The sequence below is a fragment of the Lithobates pipiens genome, unplaced genomic scaffold (genome assembly GCF_037356315.1).
Source record: "Lithobates pipiens isolate NorthernLeopardFrog02 unplaced genomic scaffold, aLitPip1_a1.2 Scaffold_27, whole genome shotgun sequence".
NCBI lineage: Eukaryota > Metazoa > Chordata > Amphibia > Anura > Ranidae > Lithobates > Lithobates pipiens.
In genome coordinates this window covers 190,231,693-190,238,540 of record NW_027507788.1, presented here as the reverse complement: position 1 = coordinate 190,238,540, position 6,848 = coordinate 190,231,693, and the positions used below count along the sequence as shown (strand labels likewise).

The 6,848-nt window shown below is 44.9% G+C and overlaps 1 long non-coding RNA gene across 1 annotated transcript; it reads right to left on the bottom strand.

The window, feature by feature from the left end:
• Positions 1 to 1,520: 1,520 nt before the first annotated feature.
• LOC143933284 (uncharacterized) lies at positions 1,521 to 6,128 on the bottom strand. The gene is made up of 3 exons (XR_013263079.1): positions 5,860 to 6,128; positions 5,555 to 5,609; positions 1,521 to 1,558 (listed from the first exon to the last, which is right to left on the bottom strand). It is a non-coding gene; the product is annotated as an uncharacterized LOC143933284 (long non-coding RNA).
• Positions 6,129 to 6,848: the final 720 nt, after the last annotated feature.

Below are 6,848 nucleotides of genomic sequence, written 5' to 3'. Positions count from 1 at the left end.
CACATATAATTCAGATTAAAAAAACATTGAACTAAAGGCTGTAATGTAACAAAATAGGTAAAACGCTCAGGGGGGTGAATACTTTTGCAAGGCACATTTACATTTAAATAAAAGTAGGGAAAATTTAGGGTGTTCTAAAACTTCGACTGGTGAAGTTTGAATGTGTGTGTGTGTGTGTGTGTGATATATACAAACGTTTTGGAGCCATCCATGAGTTTTTACAAAAGTTCAACTTAATGACCCCATGCAGCAACATGTTATGTAAAATGCCGCTTGAGCAACAAGCATGTGACCTCGGGAGTACATATTGGAGTAAATGCCAAGAGTCCAAAGGTAGTTAAATGTTTCTTTTATTTGTCAGTATGCACCTGGTTAAAGGTAGCATGCATATTGACTTGATATAAAACATTTTGCATTGTACAACATCAATTTACTGAATGAAACCAGTCAGTAGATGTGTATCAAACACGTTACAGACAATATTGACCACTGTACAAACCCTGCTATGTCACACATAGTAACATAATGAAAATGTAACGCAGTTGTCTTTTAACGATAGGGACCTTGGTTTCAGTTCCAACACCATACTGTCAGCATGGAGTTTGCATGCTTTTCTCATCTTTAGGGTTCTGTGCTTTAGTTTCCTCCCCAAAATACACTTACCGTATATACTCGAGTATAAGCCGAGATTTTCAGCCTCTTTTTTGAGGCTGAAAGTGCCCCCCTCGGCTTATACTCGAGTCATCGCTGTCTGCCCGCTCGATCAGCGTGTCGAGCAGACAGACAGCGGCCATTCTGATTCAAAAGCCGCGCCTCCGGCTCCCCCTTCGCCTGTGATAGGCGGAACACTGAATTTCCCAGCAGCCTGTGTTCCGCCTATCACGGACTTCGTATCATCCTCGTACTACGGACGAGGATGATACGACGTCTGTGATAGGCGGAACACAGGCTGCTGGGAAATTCAGTGTTCCGCCTATCACAGGCGAAGGCGGCGGCGCAGCTTTTGAATTTTACAATGGCCGCCGACGAACGAAGAGGGCACGGGACGGAGGCAAGGCACAGGACGGCACGGCACGGGACGGGACGGGACGGGACCGGAGGCAAGGCACGGCGGCGAGGCACGGCGGCGAGGCACGGCGGCGAGGCACGGAGGCAAGGAGGCTCGGCACGGGACGGAGGCTCGGGACAAAGGCTCAGGACACAGGTAGGCTGGACACACACACACACACACACACACACACACACACACACACACACACACACACACACGGATACACACACACACACAGGGATGGATGGATGGATGGAGACACACACACACAGGGATGGACGGACACACAGGGATGGACGGACACACAGGGATGGACGGACACACAGGGATGGACGGACACACACACAGGGATGGACAGGCATGTCTTACCCTCGGCTTATACACGAGTCAATAAGTTTGCCAGTTTTTTTGGGGGTAAATTGGGGGCCTCGGCTTATATTCGGGTCGGCCTATACTCGAGTATATACGGTATGTTGAGGGTCTTCTGACCAAAGTGTGTCTTTGAATCTGTGTTAGGGACATTAGATTGTTAGCTCCTCTGGGGCATGGATATATACATATGTTTCTACTTAAAAGGAAATCTGTTACAAAATAAATATGTAGAGTATCATTAGGTAATGATGAATCTATAAGACTATTTACTAAAGACAAATATGCTATTCACTCTGTTTACTTATCTCCAGAGGCCAGGGCTGAGTGCCTTAGTGGAGGAGCTAGAGTTACACTTTGTAAAAAATGTCCAATCAAGTGCATAGAAAATAAAAAATATATATTTGGGTTTACTTCCTCTTTCATTCCCTGCAAAGGCAAAGCATAATGGACTACTATGCATCACATAGTAGTCCATTATGTGTCACTTACCTGACACAGGAGCCAGCAATGTCACCGCTGTCCCCTGTAGTCCGGCGCATCCATCTTCTCGGTGGATCTCGCTGCTCCGCCGCTGTCATTCGGCAAAGCCGCAATGACGTCACTCCCGTGCATGTGCATGGGAGCCGACACGTGCGGCATCTTCGTCGTTGACGATGCCGCGCTCAGTGCGCCTGCGCACCGCTGTCTACGGAGCATGCGCCATAGACAGCAGTGCCTGTCTTTCGGCAAATATCTCCTAAACCGTGTAGGTTTAGGAGATATTTCTTGGACCTACAGGTAAGCCTTAATCTAGGCTTACCTGTAGGTCAAAATGTGTTGTAAGGGTTTACAACCACTTTAAACTGGACAGTCTGGCTTTTTTAAACCAATGTCTGGTTTTCAGAGGACTCTACCACTGTATGGTTTTAGGGAGATCGAGTCACAGTGTGAAAATGCAAGCGAGCAAGAGGCTAGCTGGGACAGAGGTTTGTCACCTTATAACAGGAAATGCCCACATAAGAACCTTAATGGCAGGATTTTTAATATATACCTTCCAAGCTCCAGTTATGTTCAAAGATGTTCTGCAGCATTCAGTGCAACATCTACACGTCAGAGGAATGAGCATAAGCTTCCCCCATTCTCAGTGCTCCAGCTTGTATTTGTTTAATGAGAATGGAAAAAGTCTTAGCCCTTGTACACACGGTCCGACGTTCCAACGGAAAATGTCCGATCGGACTGTGTTGTCAGATAATCCGACCGTGTGTGGGCTCCATCGGACTGTTTCCATCAGGAATATCCGACCGACGAAGTTTTAGAGCTGGGTTATAAAATTTCCAACAACATGATCCGATCGGACTTTGTCCGATCGTTTGTAGAGAATTCCGATCGGGCAAAGTGCCACGCATGCTCAGATCAAATTCCTAGACCAAAGCTATTGGCTACTAGCCTGTAGTCCTGTCGTAACGAAATTACGTCATCACGTTACGGACGATCGGATTTTCCGACAACTTTGTCCGACCATGTGTATGCAACACCAGTTTTGGACAAAATCCGTCAGACAAAATCCGACGGATTTTGTTGTCGGAATGTCCGACCGTGTGTACAAGGGCTTACGCCCCTTTCACACTGTCGGAACATTCGGGTCCACCTGTCAGTTTTGACAGCGGACCTGAACGGGCGCTCCATGCTGGTCTATGGAGTGATGGATGTCAGAGGTGACATGTCCGCAGACATCCGACCCGGTCCGATCCGCCAAAAGCAGATGGATGGCCCTACGTCCGGATCCGTCGCAGGCGGATCGGATCGGTGAGATCTGCTGAAAATGGACATGCTGTCTGTTTTCATCTGATCTCTCCATAGAATCCAGCGGCGCTCGACAAGCCCCTTCCCGTTCAGTGAGCAGAGAGGGACCTGTCATCTGCCGTCTCAGTGAAGATCAAGAGAGAGATCTCTCGCTGAGCCGGCAGACAGAGGTGGACTCCGTTCAAGCGGATCCGCCTTGTCTGAATGAGGCCGTAAAGAGGTTGTAAACCCTGGACAAACAAAAACAACAAAAAAAAACAAATACATGTAAGACAAAGACATAATGAGCTAGTATGCATCGCATACTAGCACATTATAAAATACTTACCTTAGAATACTTACCTTAGAACGAAGCCCTCCTGCGGCCCCCCCACCCCAAAGCACCTTGTCCACATGTTGACAAGGTGGTTTGGGGTGGGGGGCCCTTCCCCAAAGCACCCACCCCCCATGTTAAGGGCATGGGGCCTGGTACGGCTCAGGAGGGGAGGGTGCTCGCTCGTCCCCACCCCCTTTCCTGACCGGCCAGGCTGCGTGCTCGGATAACGGTCTGGTATGGACCTTGGGGGGGACCCCCTCGCTGTTTTTTTGGCATAGGGGTTTCACCTTAAAATCCATACCAGGCGACAGGGCTCGCAAGGTGTCAATTTTGCCAATAAAAGCGGCGAGATTGACTTCCTTTTCTAGTCCCGTCATAACTCATCACGTTCAAAATGAACGTACTTTAGTCTGTTTGTTGGCAAGTCCATCCATTTGGAAGTCCACCAGAACTCCGTCAGGAAGACCGGCGGACCTAGTCTGCTGGAAAGTCCGGGCATGTGTGGGCAAGTCCGTTCAGAAAGTCAGTCGGAACTCTGCTGGAATACCGGTGGGAAGTCCGTCGGACCTAGTCTGCTGGGAAGTCCAGTAGTGTGTACAGGGCATAACACTAACCCCTTATCTCCTGCATATTCTAAATGATGCCCCTGAGGAAGACACGCGACCCTGTGTCTATACGCAAAGTTTTATAGAGGATATAAGCACTATTAGTTGTTCTTTATATATGCACTTTGGATACTACGAATCGCTATGAGCCATTTCTGAGAGTACAACAGCAAGGAATTTCAAAGCCCAGTGAGGCTAAAAGGCTTGTATTAACCTCACCTAATTGTAGAGATCACATTCCCTCAGATGAGTTTATTCCTGAAGGGGAGCTCTTGGAGGTGATCTGTTGAGTGATCTTTGAGCATTAATGAGAAATGGAGTAATCGTCTGAGCTGTCTGAGCATTAGTTAAGAATAAGAAGCACGTTGTGGGATATTGCACCTCTTAATGGGAGGCTGCATCTTTTTCATCACCAGTTCACTTTTATTGTTTATACATTTTTTTGCATGGACTATTCATTGTTTGCACTGATTTAAATTATTCACTGATATTGGATTTATTGATGCATAATTTAGTGTATCGAGCACTGTGATCCTAAATTTTTTATAATTGTTATTGTAAAGGCCCATACACACGATCAGACTTTTTGACAACAAACATGCAAATTAGCTGTTTTGGAGCAACATCCGACCGTGTACAAAGTACAAACAGGCATGCTCAGAACCAATGCAAAAGATCAGACAACAATACAGAAGTTGACCAAAGGTGGCGGTAAAGAGCAGAAAAACCACATGATTTGTTGAAAGTTGGCTGAAAAAGTCCTGCTGTGTGTATGCAATACAAGTTCAGAGCCGACGCCCTTTGTACAAAAATCCAAGGGAAAGTTCGTAAAAAGTCCTATTGTGTGTATGAGGCTTTATAATCATTCCATTACTTTGGTTATTGTAGCTCGGTACTAATTAAATTTAAAATAATCTGCTGGGAGCCCCTGTGCTGATAGCAAGCAGTTCAGTGTCTAAATTATGTATTGACGGGATCCATGATCCAGGAGAAATTGTTCTGGGATATGTATATCCCTGTCAAACCCAGAACTCAAATCCTATCTAACCCAAAAACAAGAAAATTAATATATTTCAGTTTATACATCCTTAGATATGGTGGCTGCATTCATTTTCTGTTTTTTTTTTTTTTCATTTATTTTCACCTGGTGATTCTAAAGCCCCATACACACTATTAGATTTTCTGCTGAGTTTTCCTTCAGAATTACCAAAACCATGTAATATGAGGTCAAACATTAGGAGTTTCAATTTGTATGCAATCAGGCAGGCCCTTCTACTACATGGTTTTGGTAAATCTGATGACAAAAATCAGCAGACAATCTGATAGTGTGTATGGGGCTTAACAGTCACTTGCTTCTAGTCCTATGATGACAAAACACACTCACTTTATCAGGACAACAGAAACAGGAAGAGATCTACAGAACCCTACCCTATTCTCTTCTCCATAACACTGATGGGTGGGGGTCTGTCGTCTTCACAGATAGCTAGGAAAAATATAACGGATAACAGTTAGTAGAGACAGAGTCCACAGAAAATCATCAGTTAGCAAGATTTTTGCCAAGATCAATAAGTATTTTTATATACTTATGAAGGAAGCTTTAATGGTACAGTTAACAGGGGTGCAATTCAATACACAAAATTAACACAAAGATTAAAGCATTTATTTTGATAGGTAATGAAGTTAAAGGTGAAGTTTAGTGATTTTTTAAAACAACATTTAGAAATGGTACCTACCATGAATAATGTTAATGAATGCAAAAGAATGTCTTATGTGCTGGTGGAAACTGTCTCCAATTGAAATCTGAAGTTGTCTACCCCCAGATGCCACGACAGCGCTGATCTTCTGGTGCTGGGGGGGTTAATATTAGTGGCTGCACCTGTGACCGACACTTGTCAAGGGATGACTATGCCGCGCTTTCTGCCCCAGTGCTCTATTCAAAGAAGATTATTGATTTTCACAATGAAAAGCATTCAGAATGCTTTTCATTGTGGGAACCGATAGTATAACTTGTATGAGTTAAGCGGGAGGGCGGAAAGGGCAGCCGTAGTCCACATTTGTCAAGTAGCTGTCACAATTGCAGCCACTCATAATCACCCACGCTGCACAGTAAAATCATGACTGTGGGTAATCTAGGGCAGGGGACTTTATTGCAGATCATATACTTTTTAAAGTATAAGCACGGCACCATTTAGTGGCAAAGGAAAAAAGATTTGTGTTTGTAGGGAGACAAGGGATACCAGGTTTGATCTATTTTTGAAATGTTCATACAGAGAGTTTTGCTATTTCTTTAAAATTGCTGTGGGATGTATTTTAAACCATATTCAAGAATCAAGGCTAGGTTCCTCTGATCTGATTTTCAGTGCGGTCTTGTAGTCTGACATTTGTGCTTTTTGATGCTTTTTTGAAGGGTAAGGGATGGAGACTGCCCAACACAAAGATACTGGTTGTTATAATAACCAGTTACTCATCCCTGCTGTGTTACTCCTGCTAGTTACTCATCCTCAGCTGGGGATTCCCAGTTGACAGTAGAATGTAAACAGAGGAACCTGTCATGAAAAAAACAACAACCCCCCCACAATTCAGACCCAAAGAGGGACCCCACTCTAAAAGAAAAAGAAAAAGTTCTTTCCCAAGACTTTTATTAAAGCATGCAGTCTGACAGGCCATGGGGAGGGGGTCTGGGGGTGCTTCCCCCCCCCACAAACAATACCAAGCCGCAAAT